The following is a 24,476-nucleotide window of genomic DNA, read 5'->3' on the forward strand; positions in this document are numbered from 1 at the left end:
ATGTTTTGTTTATAAGCGATGGTTTTTCACATGATCACAGCTAGCATGGACAGGATATAATTTTACCTACTCTCACAGCTTTGCCTACTCTTAGAATATTTTTAATTTTTTTTAATTCTTTTATAAATAATAAATAAATATACTACGACAATACACACATCGCCATCTAGCCCCAAAGTAAGCGTAGCTTGTGTTACGGGCACGAAGATAGCTGATGAATATTTTTATGAATATAATACACATAAATACTTATAATATACAAATAAACACCCAGACACTGAAAAAAACATTCATGTTAATCACACAAACATTTTCCAGTTGTGGGAATCGAACCCACGACCTTAAGACTCAGAAAGCAGGGTCGCTGCCTACTGCGCCACTCGGCCGTCGAACTTCTCACTTTCCACCCGCGGAATTTTGCTCACTCACAAACTTTTTCCGATTTTATGTTAAACGATTAGAACATTCGAGGTAAAATAATTACTTGTCAACTTCTAAATGCTATGAAGTGACTGACCGTCTGTTTGGGAAATACTACTAAAGTGGAGTGGTTTTTTATGATCCATTAGTCGTGTACACGATTTATGGATGTTCTTAATTCTGTGAGTGTAATATTAAACGGGGGTAAATTTCTCCTGTTCCTAGTTGCCGTTGCTTTATAAATAAATAATAAATTAAACAAATATACTACGACAATACACACATCGCCATCTAGCCCTAAAGAATGAATATTTTTATGAATATGAATGCAAAGGTTACTTATAATATGTAACATATAAAACGCCTAGACACTGAAAATTCATGTTCACCACACAAACATTTTACTTGGGAATCGAACCAAATTACTTTAAAAAATAAAACCAGGCCAGATAGGAGAGAGTCGACTTAACCGGGACAGATATCGGATTATCAACAAGGATATTCTGGAGCGGTGCGCAATCAAATTTCGATCAGGTCTCGATCAGGTCGAAAGATCAGGGTCATGCGCGCTCACCTTTATCGCGTTGGGTTGTTGACCTACATTTGTACCCTTGGCCATAAGGAGTCCATACACGGGATTAAACCGTCACAAGCGGTATTTCGAATACGTTTGACGACCTCCCTGGCGCAGCGGTGCTCGCTGAGGTTTTTGGTATACATCTATTGGCTGCGTTTATACACGCTGGAGTTTATACACGGTGGAGAGAGTGGCTAGTTTATTTTTAAAGGTTTTGTTCTGTTCTGCAGTAAATTTATAAAGTGGCAAAATAATTAAACTTTTGATAACTATTAATTCATATTTGCCAGATATTTCATTGAATAGTTATTTTGAGTAAATAGTTTCAAGAAACAATTAAAATTATATTTGATTAACAACCAATGTTCATGACATTCGGGTTGGTGGGTATTTTGATATAAATACGACTGCATTATCGATGCACCTCAGTCCTATATGGACTGGAACGATGCAAAACTCTTCAGCTTTATATATTAGTTTAAGATAAAATAAAAAACCCTACAAAACCCTACTATTGTAACTTTTTTCAGTCATTACCCAATCATTAATCGATTGGCTAATAAAAACTTTTTACTATTTTAAGCAATGTTTAATCAGATTTATAGCATCGCGTGCCAGTGTTAGCAATTATCAACTATGAAACTGACACGATAGTAGTTATTACAAAAGTATTATTTAGTAGTACGTAGTAGTAAAAGTGGAAGCGGTGATAGCCTAGTGGGTAGGACTTCGACTTCACTTTCGGGGGACCGAGTTCGAATCCCGGCACGCACCTTCAACGGTGAAGGAAACATCGTGAGGAAACCTGCATGCCTGAGAGTTCTCCATAATGTTCTCAAATGTGTTTGACGGCCGATTGGCGCAGTGGGCAGCGAACCTGCTTTCTGAGTCAAAGGCTGTGGGTTCGATTCCCACACCTGGAAAATGTTTGTGTGAGGTGCATGAATGTTTTTCAACGTCTGGGTGTTTATTTGTGTGTTATAAATATTTAAGCATATTATTCATATAAATATTCATAAGTCATCTTAGTACCCATAACTCAAGCTACGCTTACTTTGGGGCTAGATGGCGATGTTTGTATTGATATGAGATACAATTTCAATAAATATAAATTAATAAGTGTGAATAAAAAAAAACAAAATTATTGTAAAAAAAAAGCGTGGGGTGCATGGTGTCAATATGGTGGAATAATCTTCTTAGATTAGTGTATTGTCATCGGTCCTCGACATGTCTACAAAGTTTGAATCAAATCTGATCGTTCAAAGTGGGACAAAATCGTGCTCAAAGGGGTCGGTTACATACAAACATACACACAGGTGAAGCTAATAAAATCGTGTTAAAAAACCTGTTTTATTCTGGTCTGGTCTGACAAAGACGCGCCGCTTAGCGATTTAGCGTTCCGTTACGATGTCCTGTAGAAACCGACTGGGGACTGACATCCCCCGCAGATGTTGGTGGGGTTTTAAATTCATCCAACGACGACGACGACGACGACGATGACTCATGTTTGGATCTCGGTTGTGCGCATCAATATGGTTATGGGTATGGTTTCAATATAACTTCAATACCCCTAACAGGTATGCCCGCTACCTTCATAGACTCAAAGTCAAATTCAAATATTTCTTTATTCAAATAGGCACATAGATGGCACTTTTGATGCGTTGATTATATACAAAATGTGAACATAGCAGTGAGTAGTGATGGCAATAATAACATTCGTAAACATTAAACTAAAACTACGAGGGTTCCAAACGCGCCCTGGTATAAGAAGAAGCCCACAAACATTACCGGGTGTTCTTTTTGTTATTACCATCTCACATTGTCATTTGAAAATATTTAAGAAGCTACCTGGTTAGAGCAACTGTTCACACCCAAGCTTTTTAGCGTTTACGTTATCCTTTATAATATATATCTGCCTTCCGAACCGGTGGTAGAGTCACTACAAACAGACCGGCTTGACGTTTCAAAAGTGCTTATATTAGGCCTACTTGAAATAAATGAATTTTGAATTTTGATTTTATTTTTGATTAAGGTCCTTATTTGGCTATAGTGTGGGTGAGTATCTGACTCCCAACTAGTTCTAAGTGTATTTAGGATATCACATACGCAGACTAGTGCCATGAACAGGATTCGTATTATAAATACTGTAATGTACTGATAAAGTGCACTGTTAGTATTGGTCGTGTACACGGTTTCTGTATGTTCTTAATTCTGAGGCAGCAGCTTATCAGCCAAGGAGATCATTGCCTATTTTCGTCCTTACACTTCCATTAGTTAGCGTTTTGTGGGTCAGCCGAAGCAGTACCGGTGAAAGGGTAGTGGACACAAACCAAGGTGAACTCGTTTATACAAACCGGAAACAGTCGTGATATTGTTAAGGTAATACCGTTGGGCGTTCCTCAAGGTTCACACCTAGGTCCTACCTTCTTTTTAATATTTATAAACGATTTGGCACTTAATTTGAATTCAAAATTTAAAATGTTTGCAGATGATATGAAAATTTATAAAACAATAAATAGCCAAGCTGATGTAGACATTTTGCAAAATGATATTGATAACGTTTATTCATGGTGCCTTAGAAATGGCATGTTCTTGAATATTGAAAAATGTTTTCATATAAAGTTCACCAGGAAAAAAACATCGTTCAGTGGTGTCTATAAGAGTAATAATATTACCCTTAAAGAAGTCACGTTCATAAAGGATCTAGGTGTTATAATAGATTCTGCACTAAGTTTTCGCGAACACGTAGAACACATAACCTCAAAGGCATCTAAGATATCAGGACTAGTTTTCAGACAAATGAAAATATTCAGAGACCCCAGTTTATCAATTCTTGTCTTCAACAGTGTTGTTCGCAGTATTCTTGAATATTGTAGCACGGTATGGAGCCCAGGGTATCAAGTGCATTCAGATAAAATTGAACGCATCCAAAGAAGATTCTTGTATCACTTGTCATACATGGATTTAAATTGTAAGAAATTATACACATACGACTTGCGACTTGAGTTCTATAAAATGTTTTTACTGAAGGAGCGTAGAAAGATTACAGATGTCATTTTTCTTGCAAAATTAATGAAAGGCCTAATTGATGCGCCTGAGTTGCTTGAGCGTTTAAAATTCGTAGTTCCACGTGAAAGTAGCCGCCTCCAAAACCGTAAGACTTTTTGCTTGCCAAAAACCAGAACTAATCTTGGCCATCATAGTCCTATGTATCGAATGCAATTTCTTGCAAATTGCTTTCGTGATAGTATAGATATCTTCAGCGATAACATACCTAGTATTAAGCTTAAGTTAAGAAAAGGGTTATGGCTTAGGTAATTTTATTTCCACAATATTTTGTTTTTCTTTTCTTAGTAATTTATATTTTTTTTTTTTGTTGTATTATTCTAAATTAGTTTTTCTAGCTGTTTGCAGCAGCCTTATGTACCCAACGGATTTGCATGCTATGTTCGCATCGAGAAGGCACAATTGTATACACATGCCAAATGTCCTATAGTTTATATTAGAGTAAGCAGTTGATTGTCAGTTTTGCGAACTAAATAAAAAAAAAAAAACAAAAAAAAAAAAAAAAAAAAAAGGTGAGTCCTTACTGTATCACAAAAAATGTTGTGAAAGGTTATCAAGCATGGTTTGTATATATTATTTAATTATATAAATAACAACAGTTTTTAGTATTTTGTTAGTTTTCCCGCCCATCGTATTTTTTTCTTAAGTCCGTTTACGTCCTTTTCCCTGACAATAAAATACAAAAAAGACCAGAATTTAAAAACAATACTCGCAATTAAAAAAAAACGTGATAGACAAAAATAGATTTAGACATACAGTTTAAATTTCGAACAATAATGAATTTAGTAGTTTTCGAAAGAGAGTTTTTTTATGTTTATGCGAAAATGTGATGTTTTGCGTAATCTTTTTTCGAATGTAATTTGAATTTTTCCGCGCATGTTTGACAAAAACATGTTATTGTTTTATATCGTATTATCATTTTATTTACACTTTGTAGAACGACGCAACTAAAAACTGACAACTGTATATTCATTTATTAATTTTTATTTTTATATAAAAATTGATTAGAACATGCATTGTTGCAATTTACAAAATTATCATGCGTCATTATTCGAAAAAAAAAAACATTAGTAAACTTAATTCTGTAAAGGTCATACCCTCAGGGAATAGTTACAAGAATTTTGTATTTTCTTTTTCTTTTCTTCTTTAGTTTTGCTTCCTTTTGCAGAAGCAATGGTTAAAATCGGTTCAGTACTTTCGGAGCCTACTGAGTGCGAACAAAAAAAATCAATCCTCTTAAGTATAGATTTATTAACAAGTATTTGTTATCACGGCTTTTGGTACATAAACAATAAAAGTAGATTTTAAAAAACACTTTATATAAAAACTTTGTAAGGATTGACAGTTCGTTTCGAGTAAAACACCCTTAACCACCTGACGGGAAGCGGGACTAATTGACAGTGGTCTTTAATTCAATAAAAAAAAACATTCTACAATCGTGTTTACGTACTCTAAGCTCTAAGAACGCTTATCGTTGAACCTAAAAATACCATTACCGGGCGAACAATATTGATTGAATTTTCCTTCCAGCCTTAACTCGTAGAACTTTGACCGCGAGCAATAACGTAACCAACCGGTTTAAAGTTATTTGCAAATGATATACAAACAAAAAAAAGTAAGGGCACGTCTGTGTTGTGAAAAACTGCCTCGTATTAAGTTAAACGTAATCCGAAAAAACATTTATATAATATTTGTACGTCCGTCTGAACCGATTCTGATGGAACTTTAACTTGTAGGTAGAGGATTAAACAGGGAGTGATATATGCTAGTTTTTATTCCCAAATTTGGGGTTTGTTACATTGTATCAAAGTCTCTTAGACTTACAAAGATATCATAATCTTAAACTCAATATCGGCCAACTACAAGCCACAGATCTCCTCTCAGAGTTTGAACCTCAGTATGGTACACTCAGCATCTAAATAAGAGGCAGCTATTTCGAATCGCAGACAGACACGCCAATTTTATTTGTTTGTGACTCTTTTGCGAATAACTCTTAAACCGGTTAGTTACGTTATTGCCGTGTCAAAGTTCTTATGACTGGAAGGAAAATTAAATCAACATTGTTGGCACGGTAGAAGTATTATTTAGTTACACTACCTGTGAAGCGCTGATAGCCTAGTAGGAGTAAGGCCTCGGCTTACCTATCATGGGCCCGGGTTCGATTCCCGGCACGCACCTTTTAACTTTTCGGAGTTATGTGCGTTTTTAATTAAGGACATTTTTTTAGTTATAATTGACGGACAAAGAATATGGCCCATATGATGGAAAGTGAACCCCATCGCCTTTAAACATGTGCATGTAATTATGCCACACCCTTAAGACCGGAACGCAGCATTACAACAATGCTGCTTAGCGGCAGAATTAAGCATGGAGGGAGTACTTTCCTACTACTAATTATGGCATATCATACTTATTATTCTATTTAAACAGTTGCTTTAACAGTGTAGGAAAACATCGTGAGAAATGCCGCATGCCTGAGATTTCTTCATAATGTTCTCAAGGGCGTGTGAAGCCTACCAATCCGCACTTAGCCCGCGTGGTGGGCTAAGTGTAGTGAACCGGTAATGATGATTATGATGACGATTCATCATGTATCTAGAGTTTGCATAGAGTTCTGACGTCATCGTTTACTACTGAGGTACCAGGGAGGCAGTGACTATAAAGAGTATAGAGCGCGTCTATGGTAGCGTAAAACCCTTCTCATTCTGAAAGGAGACCCGTGCCCCGTAATGCTCGGGTAATGGTTTGATGATAACGATTAATCATGTGTCTAGAGTTCACATGGAGGTGTGACGATAATGCGTCTTACATCGGTACCAGGGTGGCAGTGAATAATAGGAGTATGTAGGCGTTTGTAAAAGTTGTGTCAAAACCTTCCTCATTCTGAGTGGACACCCGTGGCCTGCAGTGGGCCGGTAACAGATTTATGATGATACACACTCACAGAGTAAACATAGAGCTATGTATATACGTCAATGCTTATTGCATCGGTACCAGGGAGGCAGTAACTGGTAGGAGAATGCAAGCGTTTATATGAGTGGTGTCAAAACCCTTTTCATTCTGAGAGGAAACCGTTAACCAATATTGGGTTGATAATGAGTATGATTATGGGGACTGAAACCATGTTTTCTTTGCATGCCCTATGTATGATCGTTCTGCCTTTCTTGCTCATCTCGAATCATTAAACATTCCATTTCCCACCTCTATAATTTGTTTATTAAATATCCATTCGTATAAAGTTTATAAAATTGTATCTTTGTTTCTAGAAAAAAATGATATCAAACTATAGAACAAATCGTATAATATATTTATAAAGTAGAATCAATCCCTAACCTTTTCCTATCCAAATAGTTAAGTAGATTAATCCTGATGTTTTATATTTTAAGTTTCCCTAACTTTTATTAATCATATGGACACCTGACATTGGCTAATCTCTGTAAAGCCAGAAGAGAAAAAAAAAAAAAAAAAAAGAGTATGATGATCACAAAGCTTACATAGAGCTATGTATACGTCATCATCAATGCTCATTGCATCGGTACCAGGGAGACAGTAAGCATTAGAAGTATGTGACGACACTAGAACTATTAACTCGAGTAATATACAATGACTGTGTCGCCATAGAATAATAATGGGACCAAAAATAATGAAACCGAGTTTAATATGGTATGTATTAATGATTCAACGGTACACGTCTCACTAATAAAATTTATATAGCTGAGGCCACAGTTTGCGATTGAAATTGTGTATCGAGTGTGTCGATCTGAGACAAAAAATATTAATAAAAAAAATATCAATGACAGGTATTTTGACATAGTGCTAGTCTAGTCGAACGATCAGTACGCCGCGCTGTGCAATAATGTACGAAAAGCCATAAATCAAAAGAAGAAGAACTGTTGACATTACTATTCCACATGACGATAATCTGGTGAAAGCTGTAAAGTAAAAAGTAGCAAAATACCTTGCTCACGAGATAACTGCCATGTGGTGTTGAGTCGATCGTTTTTGTTCCGATAGTTGTTTCAGTTAATGGTCTCGCGAAAGACTTCGGCTAACATCTTAAGAAGCTTTCGCTTGGTTTTTGGATCAAGGGTCGGATACAGGAGTAATCTTTGAAACGGGTCGTATTGTGAGGAGGTTCCTCACTATGACCGCCTGTTGCTTTGGAGGAGTGAATTTTTGTTTATAAATTTTGAATACATCTTTATATATAATTTAAAATTTTTGAGAATTAAAAATAAGGTATATAAATATACGATAGAATTAAAAAAAAATTGTGTAAAAACTATTATTCATAATAAATATTCTTTACTTTTGTTTTTCCTATCTGTAAAACAAGGATACAAATCTTACGTAAGTATGAAACTATTTTACAAAGTTTATTTTTAAGGGGGCATAGATACTAACTTTTTTTTTTTTTTTTATATCAAAAGTTGCACAAATGTTACATACATTATTTTTCTCGCCAAACTGATTACCCAGTTTGTTGGCGAGTAAACTGTTTAATAATCCTTAACCGATGATCGCTGTGGTTTTTTACTGGAAGTCCCGCGTTCGGTTCCCGGCAGGGGAGGTTTGGGAATTTATTTCCGAATTTTGTCTGGTCTGGTCTGGTCTGGTGTGGTGGAAGTTACCCCCAAGACGTGCCGCCAAGCGATTTATAGTCCCATTACGATATCGCGCAGAAACCGAATATGGGTATAGGTTAAATGTAACTGCCATACTCCCTAACAGGTTATTCCGCTACCATCTCAGACTGCATCCGCACTTACCACCAGGTGGGATGCAGACATACCCAGCCAGTTTGGCCGAGCATTTAGGTAAAAAGACCGGATATTCCATTATTGAGGATTTTGCATCGCATTATTAATAGGCACGAAAAAAAAAAATAACAAAAAGAAACAAAAAAGAAATTAGGAAAATGAAAATTACAGTTTGGTTTATAAGACGTTTGGTCTATGGTTTGGTTTGGTCTATGGGCCTCATAAGAAGGCTCAGAGTCACTCAGCGGGCGATGGAGAGAGCTATGCTAGGAGTATCTCTACGCGATCGAATCAGAAATGTGGAGATTCGTAGAAGAACCGGAGTTACCGACATAGCTCGACGAGTCGCGAAGCTGAAGTGGCAAGAAAGGATGGACGTCGGGGTCCCAAGGTGCTGGAATGGCGACCCCGCACAGGTAAACGCAGCGTTAGTCGGCCCCCAACGAGGTGGACAGACGACATCAAACGAGTCGCTTGGAGCCGCTGGAAGCAAGCGTAGATTGTGGCGTGGATTGTGTGTAGAGCCCAGGACCGTAGATTGTGGAACTTCCTACAAAACACCTATGTCCAGCACTTCAATCGGTTATATATAACTTCAAAAAAAAAATTAAATTGTTTTAACTTATGCAAATTGGACATACTTTGCAAAAAAAAATTACATTTATAACACTGGAAAATTTCGTGATTAAGAAGCGGCTTTTATTTTTGTAATTTTGTATGATAGATAAAACAAACTATAAATTTAAAAAGAAAATTAAAAGCAATTTCTTACTACCTACCTAATACTTGTTCGGAACCTTCGACCTCGAAGTCTTTTAACCTTGTAACGTTACTTTGAAATTCGCGCACTTATATATTTTTTTCCTTCGCATTCGCGACAAAATTTATTACTTGATATCAACCCATTTCCATAACTGATATTCCCCATATTTTTCTACGCTTCGGAGACGTGGACCCTGAGGGAGACTGAGAAGAAAAGAATAGATGCTCTTGAGATGTGGTGCTGGAGGAGAATGTTGAGAGTGACCTGGAACATGTTTCGTACCAACGAATCAATTCTTGACGAACTCAGAATCAAACAGCGCCTTTCTTCTGCAGTTCAACTGCGAATTCTTAGTTTCTTCGGTCACGTGTCCAGGCGTAATGACGTGTCTATTGAGCGACTTGTGGTTCAAGGTAAAGTAGAAGGTACCAGAGCACGCGGAAGATCACCGATGAGATGGACGGACCAAGTGAAGGCCACAATCGAGGCTCCTCTACATGAATGCGCAAGAAAGGCAACCGTTAGAGAAGAGTGGCGAAGTATTGTCAAGCGAGCCACAAAACCCAGATGACGACCACGACCAGTCTGTCAAGACTGAAACGACTAAGAAGAAGAAGAATCAACCCATTACCGACTCACTACAGGGTACGGGTCTCCTCATACAATGAAAAGGGTTTTGGCCGTAGTCCGCCACGCTGTGGCCCAGCACGGGCAAGAAGAAGAAGAGAAGGGGGCAATTATATCCCCGGGGAAAGGATAAAAATTAATCTTCTCCCACAGCTTCATCAACTCTTAGAGCACTTGCACACAAGTGGAAATAATATCCAAATAATATCCAAAAAATAAAAAACAGTTAACTTCTTCTAAGGTTAACTTCTCATACTCCATGTTCCGGGCTTTAGCAGGTGGACACGTAAATTATATCCCGTGTGAGGGTATATAACTTTTGTCTCTTGCCCGTGCAACTGCAGTGCGGATTGGTGGACTCCACACACCTTTGAAAACATTATGGACAACTCTCAGACAGGGGTTTCCTCACGATGTTTTCCTTCACCGTTGAAGCAATTGATATTTTAATGACTTAAAACACCCGTAACTTAAGAGTGAGAAAAGAAGCCGAAGTATCATTGCTTCATATACACATCGTAAATTAATTTACTGAAATAAAGTAATACCAGATGGGCATATCACCAATTCGCACCTTAACCATTCGATTTTTCCACTTTGTCACGAAATCCCCTGCAGAAAAAGTTTAAAAAAAAAAAAAGGTTCGTTACAAAATCCCAAGCAGAAAAATATAAACCGCCGGGAAGTCGATAGTAAAAAAAAACGGAGGTTTCGTACAAAATTCCAAGAAGAAAAATTAAAAACCTCAGAAGTTGATGCAAAAAAATACGGTATAAGGTATTTTTGAAAAACATGCACCGTAGCCACCTGACGCGGACGTTGCGACGAGGCCGCGAAAATTCATTCAAAAATTATAAATTCCGTTCGCTAGTTTCCACGAATCAATTTCCATATTAAATAAACACGCTCGCGTACCAGCGTACAGTTTATTTAAAAGTAAAACTACACTCGGCTCTTTCGTGTGTATCCGATATATACGTAATCGGGGGCTTTCGCTCGCCCCCAATATCCGAAACATAACTTATTTCCACCTTACATATTTAAACTGTAAGACAATTAAAAATAAATTAACTACTCACTTCCGTGCAACGTCCGTCCGCTACAGAAGAGCAATGCGAAATCCAATAGGAGTTTTATCAGAACGATTTCATCACACGCGGAATTATTTATTGTGTTGGCGACCACACGACCGACGCTCGCGGATGCCAGCGGTCAACTGAAATTCTACTGGAGAACTGAGTTGCGACTGATAGCCGTCAGCCGATAGTCCAGTCAACACGTTTGACGTCACGATACGTAATTGTTCGGATAGTACCAAGTGACGTTCTGTAGCTAAGGCGTTTTTAGTAACCGGCGTTCGCCAGCGACTTTTCGGTTTATTTAGAAAAAAAAATCCCCGAGTTTAAAGCCTAAAATCATCTTAACAAACAGTAAAGCATAGAAATGTGAACGTTACGGCGTGTGCCATAGTATTTTGTGACTTGAAGCGTCGCGTCGGCAACGGGTTGATCCATATACATATTTTGAAAAGTTAGCTGTATATCGCGCACTAGGTACTTCATATAACGAAAAAAAATAGCAGTTTAAAGTACGTACATATAAAGTATCTACTTAATATCATTTTCCAGGATGCTTGCTTTGGCGATAAAGAATAGTGCCCATATATAGTTTGCATTCTGTAGATGGACATGGGCAGTGGCGTGCATAGGGTTTTTGACCAGGGTATGCATAAAGCAGTTACATGGCAGAAAATTGAAAAATTCCCCTCCAATACGAGTGATATAAAATAATTTGGGTATGCAGTGCTTTTGTGCATGTATGAAGTGCACGCCACTGGACATGGGAGGATATTTTCAGCCGGAATTTTGATTTATTTAAGCATTGGCTTCACAGCTAAATCGATATTAGTTAAATTTTACAAAGGTAGTACGCATCCTAGAGGATACTTTTATCCCGGGAGTAAAAACCGGTTAAAACCTTGAAATAATCATGGCTAAAATGAGGGTAACATCGTTAATATGTAACTGAAGAATAACTATGTTAGTTAGCTTAGTTAGTGTGAACACACTTTAAAAAAACAAAAAATATTTGGAAAACGCCTCTTAATCTCATTAATTACAAAAAAATTGAGATTATTTGTAAATAATAATCAAACATCTAATTATACCGTGAAAAGAAATAGGCTTCTATTCCTCAAAATACTGAAGCCTATAAAAAAAAACCAACTCAAAAAAGTGAAGTATTTCGCTCTTTATCGTGACCACGAGATACGGGATCCGCACATACAGACACCCGGACGTCCAAGACATAACTTTTTAAAAACAATTTTTTTAATTATTTTAAATAATAAAAAGAGATTTTAAAATATCATGAGTGTTAAAAATAGTGTTTTTTCTCAACATTTGTCTATTTATATTCACTTATAAAAGCAATAAAGAATAAAAAAAAAGTGACAGTAATACCCACCTCAACGCTTCGCTTACGAGGCGTGCAAAACTAGGCAAGATGTATACTGTATTCTAAAAAAGATCATGAGGTACTTTAAACTTGTCTAGACACCACAGTACAAATGCGGATCAACGACACCATGATGTTTTGACAGAGAACGTCAAAAACATGACTCCGCACGCCAATAAAGCTTAGTTATGTTATTAGATAACGGTGATAGCGCAGGGGGTAGGAGCTCGACTTCACTTTCGGGGGGCCGAGTTCAATTCCCAGCACGCACCTCTAACTTTTCTAAGAGCTTTTTCTTTTAACACCCAGACACTGAAAAGCATTCATGTTCATCACACAAACATTTTCCAGTTGTGGGAATCGAACCCACGACCTTGGAAAGCAGGGTCGCTGCCCACTGCGCCACTCGGTCGTCAGAAAGCTTGCTACCGGTCAAATATTATGTACCAAGTATTTTTACCTATTTAAATTCCAGACGGACGTTAGAAATTTTATCTTTTTGTTTCGATATATTAATTGATACAATTTGCGAGCAAATCGAAGCGAAATAAATTATCTTTACGCGGGCGGGTAAAGATGTGTTGAATACGTTTGATTGACAAACCGATAGCCTCAGCTGATAGCAGAAACTGATTTATCAGCCAATTGTGGATCAGAACAACAATCTTGACGTGCTGAGCCGACAATTGTGTTTCTGATAAAAAAAACCATGCCTTTTGGGGACAAAACTGTGTAAATATATTAAAAAAAAAAAATGAAATAATATTTAACCTATGTATATATATCAACAGTACATATAGGTCATGCCAAGAGGACGGTGGCGATGCTGAGATTTTAACGATTTGTGTTCATCCAAAAAGTACACATATATACATATCTATCTATCTATGTATATAAAAGAGAAAGTGTGTGGGTATGTTCCGTATAGGCTCCGAAACGGCTGGACCGATTTCAATGAAACTTTCAGGGAATCTCCGGATTGACCTGGCGAGTAATCCTGTGAAGTTTGGTGACGATCGGAGCACTCCTATTTTTGAACTGTCAAACTATAAAATACAGCTTTTATTTACTATGATGATATTATATTGTTGTTGGGTTGTGTTGGGTGTACATGGGTGTAGATGATCTTCACCCGCTCGAGAAGAGAATAGAAGAGAATGAATACGGAGAGAAATAAATGATTTAATATATTATGAGACTTACGTTAAAATTTTAATGCTGTAAGTTTATTGTTTAAATAAAACAAAGCAAAATGTAGCCCGGCGAAGCGGGCTGGGTACGCTAGTATACTATAGGCAGTGACTTGCATAGAGGGTATGCCAAGGGTATGCAGATTATATAAAATTAAGAAATTCTCCAGTACGAGTTAAAAATACTTAAAAGTAGGCTTTTTATAACTCTTACAATATCTATCCTTAAGTTTTTTATAACTCGTACTGGAGATTTTTTTCATTTTATATCATCTGTCCGCATATTGCATAACCTGTGAAGTATCCACGGCACTGGTACGGATTTAATTTAACTGCCATACCCCCCAAACAAACCGACATAACTCAGCGAGTCGCGAAGCTGAAGTGGCGAAGGCCGGGCACATAGCTCGGAGAACCGATGGACTTTGCGGGTCTTAAGGTGCTGGAATGGCGACCTCGCCATTAAACCGGTAAACGCAGCGTAGGTCGGCACCCAACGAGGTGGACGGATGACGTCAGGCGAGTCGCTGGGAGCCGCTGGAGGCAAGTGGCCCAGGACCGTGTACTGTGGAACTCCCTACAAAAGACCTATGTCCAGCTGTGGACGTCGATTGGTTGACATGATGATGAAAATGAAGCCCCCCCAACAGGTCAGCCCGTTACCATCTAAGACTTATTTTTTATATTTATATTTATTTTTTATATTTATCAATAGAATTTTTTTATTTGTGTAGTCTGGTTTATGTATTAGTATGTAGATATTCGTATGTATGTACTAAATAGTGTACCCCACCTATTTGTTTTCTTTTTAGTTTTTCTAATCCTAAGGTTGCCTGGCAGAGATCGCTACTTAGCGATAAGGCCGCCTTTTGTATCCTGCTGCATTCTTCATGTGTTTGTTCTTTTTTTTTCGTCTTGTTTTTCTGAGTGGTGTACAAATAAAGATTATGAATAAATAAGATAAATAAATAAATAAGACTTAATACCTAACACAGGTATTAAGTCTTACTTAAAACAGGGAGGCAATTCGTAGGACATGTTTCTTGCATGCCCTGTGAAGTGCTGCACCGTTTATAAACGATGGTTACAACTCTGCGTGGTTGTTACGTAAAAAAAAAACTACCACAGACTATAAATATTCAACATGTTACCAAGCACAATTTCTATATACCTATACTGCACAGAATTACAGATCAATCCCGCACGTCTATTCTAGTCTATTGTACGCTCGTTCAGGCACTTTAGAACTATTAACAATGTTAAAGGTTAAAGGAGAATTCCCAATTCTATAAGACAAGTTGGAAAGTGGGGGGGGGGGGGGGTTTAGTACTCTACTACGTTTCTTAGTGTTCATAACATTAAAGTTATCGGTGTTTATCCACCTATATAGGGCGTCCCAAGGCATGTCATGTTTACGGAAATAATGACAGAAAAATCGTCTTTATTGCCACACATTTGAGTCATAAAGTTGTTTCAAATAAAAATGTGTGACAAAGGAGTTGACTCAGTATAGCCAGTGGCGTGCATAGAGTGTATGCACAGGATATACAAATGATATAAAGTGAAGAAAAACTCCAGTACGAGTTATAAAAAACTTAAGGATATGCCTTGTAAGAGTTTTAAAAAGCCTACCCTTAAGTATATATAACTCGTACTGGTGCTTTTCTACATTTTATATCATCTGCATACCCTGTGCATATCCTCCATGCCCGCCATTGAGTATAGCCCCCTTATCTTCGACTAAACAATAACAAACCAATCACAAAAAGGGACAATAACACAAAATATAATCTATATTATATCTTAATATATATAAATCTCCTGTCACGATGTTTGTCCGCGATGGACTCCTAAACTATTATTTATTATTAATATTTTATGTGTGTAATCTTGATAAGTATTAGTGTGTAATTGTTCGTAAGTATGTATATAATAATAATACACCCCACCAATCGGTTTCCCTTGGTTTTCCTAATCCTAAGGTTGCCTGGAAGAGATCGCTACTAAGCGATAAGGCCGCCCTTTGTATCCTACTTTTTAAGTTTATTTTTGTTGTGTCCATTGTTTTTTTTTTTACTATTTGTAGTTTACAAATAAAGTGTATAAATAAAATAAATAAATAAATAAACTACTTAACCGATTTTAAATTAAATTGGCATACCGTCAGCAGTCTGGTCCAACTTAAGAGATAGGATAGCTTATATCTTTAATTATAGTCGCAATTTTATTTTATTGCAAATTATTTGTCTTTAATTAATTGACAGTCACATGTTATATGTATATATATATATATCTATATACTACTATACTCATTTAAGGCTTAGTGATACTGAATACTTTAAAAAAAAAAAAAACGCAGAGGAAGTCGCGGGCAACAGCTAGTATTATATATAAAAGAGAAAGTGTGTGGGTATGTTCCGTATATGCTTCGAAACGGCTGGACCGATTTCAATAAACCTTTCAGGGAATCTCCGGATTGACCTGGCGAGTAATCCTGTAAAGTTTGGTGACGATCGGAGCACACCTATTTTTGAACTGTCAAACTGCCAAATACTGCCAAATACAGCTTCTATTTACTATGATGATATTCTATTGTTGGGTGTACGTGGGTGCAAATAATGATCTTCACCCGCTCGAGAAGAGAATAGAAGAGAAATAAATGGTTTAATATATTATGAGACTTAAATTAAAAATTTCATGATGTAAGTTTATATAACCAACTAGCCGTTTCCAGCCCGCTTCGCTGGGCGAATTGAAAAAGGAAATAAATTACATTTTATGTTTCATTTTTATTTATTTTTTTCATATTTTTATTATTCTCCTTTTTTTTTATTTTTGTATGAACATAAATAGGCCCCGCGGATAGAACTGTAAGCATCGATATTGTTTAGACTTACTCAAATTCCAAATTCCATCGATTTAGCCTGTATCTTTCATCCAGGTGATTTTTCTCACTAATATTCATTGTATCTTTCAATGTGCAATCATTATAACATTTCCGTGCCTTTCTTCCAAAAATTAATAATAATTGACATGAAGAAAAAAAATTGAAATGAGCATTGAAAGTTTAAGTTAAAGTCATTGCAAGTCTCATATGTGAAGTTGAAATCTGTCTAGGTTCAAGTGCGACGAATTTTCTGTTAACTAAAATTTTCTCCGTGACATCAATTTTTTATAGAAAATTAATTGTGCATGCTTTTTATGAATTCTATTGGAATAAGTAACTAAATTTCTTTTGCACATCTCATGTGCTTGGAAATTGCATTCATTTTAATCTGTTACATATCCGCGATCCCGCAATAAAAGAATTCGTCGGTTATGTAATCTGCAAAAGTAAAATGAATGTAAAATTCTTAGTCCGTTGATTGGATAGCTACATGTAAAGTTAAGTTTTTGAAACCTCTCAATGACTTTTTCTCCGCTGCCAAAAAGACGATTGTTGTAAGGAAATACACGAGTATCCCTACATACACGAAGATCCCCACCAAATTTGGAGTCTGTAGAAGTTACAGGTTAGAAATAAAAATTTTAGATTTTAACACCCACCCCCGCAATTCCTGTCGGAAGTAGATTTTATTGAAATCCATTTTGAGATGTTCTTTATGTGAATAATAAAAGATTCCTACCATATTTAGAATTTTTAGAAGCTATATTTCGAAATTGAAATTTTTTATTGTTAACACCCACCCCCGCGAACCTTATTGGAGGTGATTCATTGTAAAATCCGCTCGAAGATCATTTTTATATTACATATAGAACACTCTCACTAAATTTGGAGTCTATAGGAGCTATCGCTGGAAAATTAAAAATATTAATTGTTAATACCCACCCCCGCAACCCCCTGTGGGGTGAGCTATCGTAACATTCGTTCATAGCCTATTTCTACACCTCTTACAGAAGATTCCTACCAAATTTGAAGTCTATAGGAGCTATAGTTTAAAAACGGGAATTGTTCATTGTTAACGCCCCCGCAATCCCCTTTGGGGAATGAATTTCTTAAAATCTATTCATAGCTGACCTCAACATAGCAAAAGTAATATTCCTACCAAGTTTCACGTTTCCTACCAAGTCTTATGGTTCCCGAGATTTCGTGGTGAGTGACTATATAGATGGGAATTCTTCGATTATCATCGAAATTTTTAACTTTTTATCGGGCTTTTTTAAAATTTTCTTACATACAAAACTTTCTCCTGACAATTCTGAAGATAAAAAAAAGCCCAATTGGTCCAGCCGTTCTCCACTACCGTGAGTAGATTCTTAGCTGAATGTAAAAAACCATAATCCGTTTAATACACTCTGTTGAAATCCATGAAAACAAAAGAATCAAGAGAAAATGCTTATCTTTTGTTTTTATTAGCGGGATAAATGTTCATAAAAGTAAAACAGCAATAAAAAAATGAAGGAATGTCGGAATTCAAAAAATAGATAGCCATAAACCATCTAGGAAAAATTTCGCATCGAATGGTGGTAGTTTCATGTCGATACGATCAGTGGTTTAGGCGTGATTGAGCCTCAAACGAAGACCATTTTCATTATATATATATAGATAACAAAAATTATGAAACTAATTACCTTGACACACTACTAAGTAACGTTAACGTATCTCTGGTGTTGTTACTCCCAATAGAACTGCTATTTTGGCTGTCCCAAAGTGTACATAATTAAAAAACATATTATAAAACCTAATGACGACCTCGCTGGCGCAGCGGTGATCGTTGTGGTTTTAAGTTGGAGGTCCCTGGTTCGATTTCCGGCGGCGGCGAATTTGTTTATTTATAATTCCTGAATTTTCTCTAATCTTCTCTGTTAAGAGGCTTCGCCCGTTGCTAGTTACCACCGTTCCGACAAAGACGTGTCGCTAACCGATTTAGCTTAGAAACCGATTAGGTTGGGTCAAATATAACTGCCATACAAAGCACGGGAACATGGAATAGGAGATGTTAAACCCCGTTTATTATTACACGTATATTATTTGGATACTATTTCCACTTGTGCGCCAGTGCTCTGAGATTTGATAAAAAGCTATGGGAGAAGATACATTTTTATTCTTACTACCCGGGGAGATAATTGTCCATGCCATTTGACGGCCGACTGGCGCAGTGGGCAGCGACCCTGCTTTCTGAGTCCAAGGCCGTGGGTTCGATTCCCACAACTGGAAAATGTTTGTGTGATGAGCATTAAGTGTTTTTCAGTGTCTGGGTGTTTATATGTATTTTCTAAGTATTTATGTATATATAATTCATAAAAATATTCATCAGTCATCTTAGTACCCATAACACAAGCTACGCTTAGTTTGGGGCTAGATGGCGATGTGTGTATTGTCGTAGTATATTTATTTATTATTTATTAATGGATAGAGGAAATAAAATTGCTTCATCATTATTGCCAGCTAGGTAAACGTAAACTTGTATATAATATTAGCAAATTACCAAATGATATACGTAACGACTTCCAATTAACCGATTATACAATCATTCTAATTAGAAGTTTATTAACTGCCGTAATGTATTATGTAAATGATGTGCGAAGTGCGGAATGTTCACTTAAAAAAAAAAAAAAAAAAATAGAAAGCATATGACCCAAATATACTACGACAATACACACATCGCCATCTAGTCCCAATTTAAGCGTAGATTGTGTTATGGGTACTAAGATGACTGATGAATATTTGTATGAATAATATACATAAATACTTAGAATATACATATAAACACCAAGACACTGAAAAACATTCATGCTCATCACACAAACATTTTCCAGTTGTGGGAATCGAACCCACGGCCTTGGACTCAGAAAGCAGGGTCACTGCAATGCAAACTGCGCCAATCGGCCGTCAAATACAAAACCTATATTTTGTCTATAAACTAGAGCTGCGAATGGTCAGGGTATGCAAGGACCACGTCGATCAATATGAGGCGAACGCGAGACAGATCGGAGCCTTATAATTTTAAGTAAGACCTTTCTGTGACAGAACTCCTCAGAAGTACCACCGCCACGCTTCTGCCGGCAATCGGCGTTGCAGTGTTCCGGCCTAAAGGGCGTGGGTGTCGGTATATTTTTTTCTTTTCGAAGTAAAACTTCTTTAGGCGCGACTAGGGCTAATCGATTTTTTTTCGGACGGAATTAACGCTTACGTCAGACGTCTGTGTAGTTTCCGCTATTAAAAATAATAATTTGGATTGGTAGTCAGTGTATGTCATATATTTTATAAATTGAAAATGCATTTAAAAAATTTTAGTAACCGACAGGATTTGAACCTGCGACACTCTGGCAATCGCGGCCTGAGCGCATTATCCAATTAAGCTACGGCTCTCCTACCGTCGATGCCGAAATTAGTATATGCCTTTCACGTCAGTCTTATAGCGACTGTAGCGTCATCTAGTAGGAAACGTTGCAGTTTCGATCTACTTCTTCAAAGGTCCATATTACAATGAGACACGTTTGAAACAAGAGATGACACATTGCTTTTTTATAATTTTTTTTGCCTACACTTGGAGGAATTAACGGTTCCGAAAAATTTTTATATGCATTTTCGATTTATAAAATTGATAATTCTTCCAAGTGTAGGTAAAACACAAATAAAAATTATATGTCATATACTCCACGCTTCTCGACTTATACGCCAGTTAGTGGCAAATATCATAATCAATTTGGATTACATGTTTAGATATTTTAAACGGATCAATTGTGAATAGCAAAGTCAATAAAAGTTCCACAGTTACTACTTAGGTACCAGGGAGTACAAAAATACTTGCGGGCCCGCGCGAATTTGTCCGCGAATGAACCGACTTAAAAAAATATTCTTATGTTGTCGCGGACTGTTTTATAGAACTTTAAAGAAACAACAATTCCAACAATTCCGATATACTTACTACATACTTCCGTCGTTTGGCGTAACGTTTACCGTTCACGCAACGCACGCTTCAGAATCTCTCAAAAATTTATTGGATATTTTTTGCAGTTTTTGCCCGAGAATCCAATATAATTGAATTCTAGCTAGATCGATTTATCGCCCCCGAAACACCCTGAAATTTCATGAAAATCGTTGTAGCCGATTCCGAGATTCCAATTATATATATATTTATCGATTAAACAACGAATAAAAGACCTTTTCTAAAAATGAATCCTAGCTAGATCGATTTATCCCCCGAAACCCCCTGTTTACTAAATTTCATGAAAATCGTTGGAGCCGATTCCGAGATTCCAATTATATACAAGAATTGCTCGTTTAAATATACAAGATTTTAAATTGCGAAGTGTTTTGAAAATAACCAACAAACAATTTATTAAAGTTATTATTGGTTTTGCTTATTTTTTTTTTCAAATGAAAAGAATGATTTTAACGCGTCTGGTTATGACTGGAATAACTTATCAGGTGCTTTAAATTTAAAAGAGACCAGATTTCACAGAAACAAACTTGAAACAATTTTTTTTTTATTATTAGAAAACAGCGTATAGAAAATACTTTATCCAACCAAATAGGTATCAATCGAAATTTCCAATTCGCGTGTTGACCTTAATCGTAGTGATTTTCAAATTTATTGATATTGTTATTCATTCAGCATAGCAAGAAAAACTAAAAAAAAAAAAAACTAACTAAAAACTAAACTAACTATTAAAGGTAGAGTCAAATTTTCTGTACTGTGTATGTTTGTATTTTTTGGGTGAACAAAAATCATGAAAACCGTTTCACACAGTCTCCAAACGATTTCCATGAACTAGTCAATGGCGTGCACTTCATACCTACATGCACTGCATATCCTAACATTTTGCCATTTTATGCCATTTCGCTTCGTTATGCTTACCCCGCTAAAAATTCCCGTGCACGCCACTGTCGACACGTTAGTTACAATCACGAAAATTCACGATCCACGCAAGTAACATTTGAGCGACATGGCCGTTTCATTCGCAGAGGTCGAGAGAGGTCGGGAGCTTACCTCTTCCGCGATAGGACGTTTTGTTTCCAGCGTGAGGACGGTGCGACATTGGGGTGACATTGCCAAGGTTGCGGCTATCTGCCCGGGGTGAGGGTTCACGATGTCACGTTCGCAGCTTAAAGGGGTATCGCGTGATCGTCGAGACGTGTCTGGTCATACGAGTTGCACGAACAACATAAACCTGCTGATATGTTACGAACCGATCCCATGGATGGACCCATAAGTAAATAAATAAATATACTACGACAATACACACATCGCAATCTAGCCCCAAAGTAAGCGTAACTAGTGTTATGGGTACTAAGATTACTGATGAATATTTTTATGTTTAATACGCATAAATACTTATAATATACAAAATGAATTATTGTATTGTGTTTTTATGAATTAGTATTGCGTTTTTGCTATTAAGAAATTCTTAATACCCAGCCCGGCGGTATTTTTTTAAATATTGGATAGAAGCAGGCGTTACATTACAGAATTCCATGACATACAATGAACATACATGATACAATGAAGTTTAATTTGCTATACTCCGTGAAAAGTAGTTTATAAAATGCCAAATTCTCTGCCGGTGTACCGAGACTTTGAAATTAAAACATACTTTATATTCTCTGTGTTCATATGGTTTCATCATATTGAACATATGTGTTCCTATTTAAGAAGGAGTTAACAAGGAAACTTCAAAGCAGTAGATTAATTGAAGGAAATCAAAACAACGTTGGGTATTTCGCTTCGATCCCTACCTACATAATAAGGAAAAACACTACAAAACACTAGTTCATAGTTCTGTTATGTAAGACCATTGACTCATCTTATATAAATAATCGTCACACATCAACCTATTACCGACCCACTACTGGTCACGGATCTCCTTTCAGAGTGAGAAGGATTTTGACACCACTTATACAAACGCCTACATACTCCTATCAGTCACTGCCACCCTGGTACCGTCTGGTAATTAGGAAGTGACGTCGTCATACCTCTATGTGAGCCTCCCTGGTAAGTGGTAGCTAAGTAGTAAAGTTGACGTCACAACTCTATGCAAACACTAGATACATGACGAATCGTCATCAACAACCCATTACCGACTTAGTACAGGGCACGGATCTCCTTTCAAAATGAGAAGGGTTTTGACGCTACCATAGACGCGCTCGATACTCCTAATAGTCACTGAAACCCTGGTACCGAATTAGGAAGTGTTGTCGTCACACCTCTATGTGAGCCTCCCTGGTACCTAAGTGGTAAACGTTGACGTCACAATTCTATGCAAACTCTTGATACATGATGAATCGTCATCATCAACATTGGTTGATGGCCGGTAATTTTACCGGCCCACTGCAGGGCACGGATCTCCTCTCAGAGGAGCTGCAACACGAGACGACGACGACGACCTTGAGATATATATTAAAATGCATTTTAAATTTTACTCGCAAAAGTTAGAACGTGCGTGCGTTCGATGGTATTTGGATTATTAGGTAGGTTTTATTAAGTAGCAGTACACTGCGTTCCGTAATTTACGCGGGCAAATCCGCAGGGAAGAGCTATTTAATAAATAAAAAAAACTTCATCAAAAAATCTATAAATCTATCATCTATTTAAATAAATCTATCTTTAAATTAAGAACGCACCTAACTCCGAAAAGTTAGTGGTGTGTTCCGGCTTGGCTATCACCGATTCACTAGGCTATTACCCCAGCACAGTAAACAGGTACAGAGTAGTTAGTAAATTAACATACTAAAGGAGTCGAGAAAAAGATATAAACAACCAAGTTACTTAAAAGAGACATGAGTTATTGACATCTGCATATGGTCTGTGGAAGGTACAGAAGTCATTTGTGGGATTGAGTATATGCTTTTATAATAATTATGATCCCTAAGGTAATTTTGGACCTTCCAATGTATGAGTTTAAACAATTGATGATTTACGTAACAACAATTACTTATCCTTGGTATTATACTTTTACGGTCAAAACAAAAATCTGGCGAAACCAAAATCCAATTCAAAATTCCGTCAAAAAGATAACAACTGGAATTCAGTATCTCCTAAGGAAAGCGGATATTGACTAGGCAGATGTTGTCCTGCCCAGTACAGCAGTGCCAACTACAGGGTCCAATTGTATTTTCAAACCATCCAGATATCACTTGAAAAAAGACACCCAATTACCTACAAATCCATCAAGTTTCAAATTAGGGGACCATTTAGAAGATTTAGATAAGATTATCAACAAAACCCAGTTAAGTTATATTTGTGTCACAATGTTACTATTAATAATGAATTTGTTGAATGCAACAAGTTTAAACTAAAATAAATCGGTAGGTCTATAAATAGAGCTACCTTTACCACAAAAATATATGTTTATTTAAAAAAAAACCAAAGATGTCCATGTGTCTTTAATAATATATTAAAATGTCTCATAATCACACAATATACACAAAAAAATTAAACAAAAAGAAATAAGAGTAACTGCTTTTAGACCTTTAGTTTAGTTATATGACTTAGAATTCATATGTATTGCTAAATAACAAAATAAAAGTCATATGATTTATAAGTTTTCAATATGTACTTTAACATTTATGGTAAGTTACAATACCATAAACTTAAAAAAAACTTTATGCAAGATACCTGCTTGACATCAAAGATATTTTAAATCATTTGTTATTAACAATTTTTTTTCTG

The 24,476-nt window shown here is 36.5% G+C and overlaps 1 protein-coding gene across 2 annotated transcripts in view; it reads right to left on the minus strand.

Moving 5' to 3' along the window:
- LOC120635481 (ATP-citrate synthase) overlaps positions 1-24,476 on the minus strand; it is an 83,177-nt gene that overhangs the window by 58,279 nt on the left and 422 nt on the right. The window contains exon 1 of one of the 2 annotated variants that reach the window (XM_039906505.1): positions 11,293-11,428. The exons of the other annotated variant lie outside the window; for it this stretch is intronic. The gene's annotated coding sequence lies outside the window, so the exon portion shown is untranslated. Of the gene's footprint in view, positions 1-11,292; positions 11,429-24,476 lie in introns of those variants that run through there. 2 annotated transcript variants of the gene reach the window in all.

This window comes from Pararge aegeria, chromosome 26 (assembly GCF_905163445.1).
Source record: "Pararge aegeria chromosome 26, ilParAegt1.1, whole genome shotgun sequence".
NCBI classification, from domain to species: Eukaryota; Metazoa; Arthropoda; class Insecta; order Lepidoptera; family Nymphalidae; genus Pararge; species Pararge aegeria.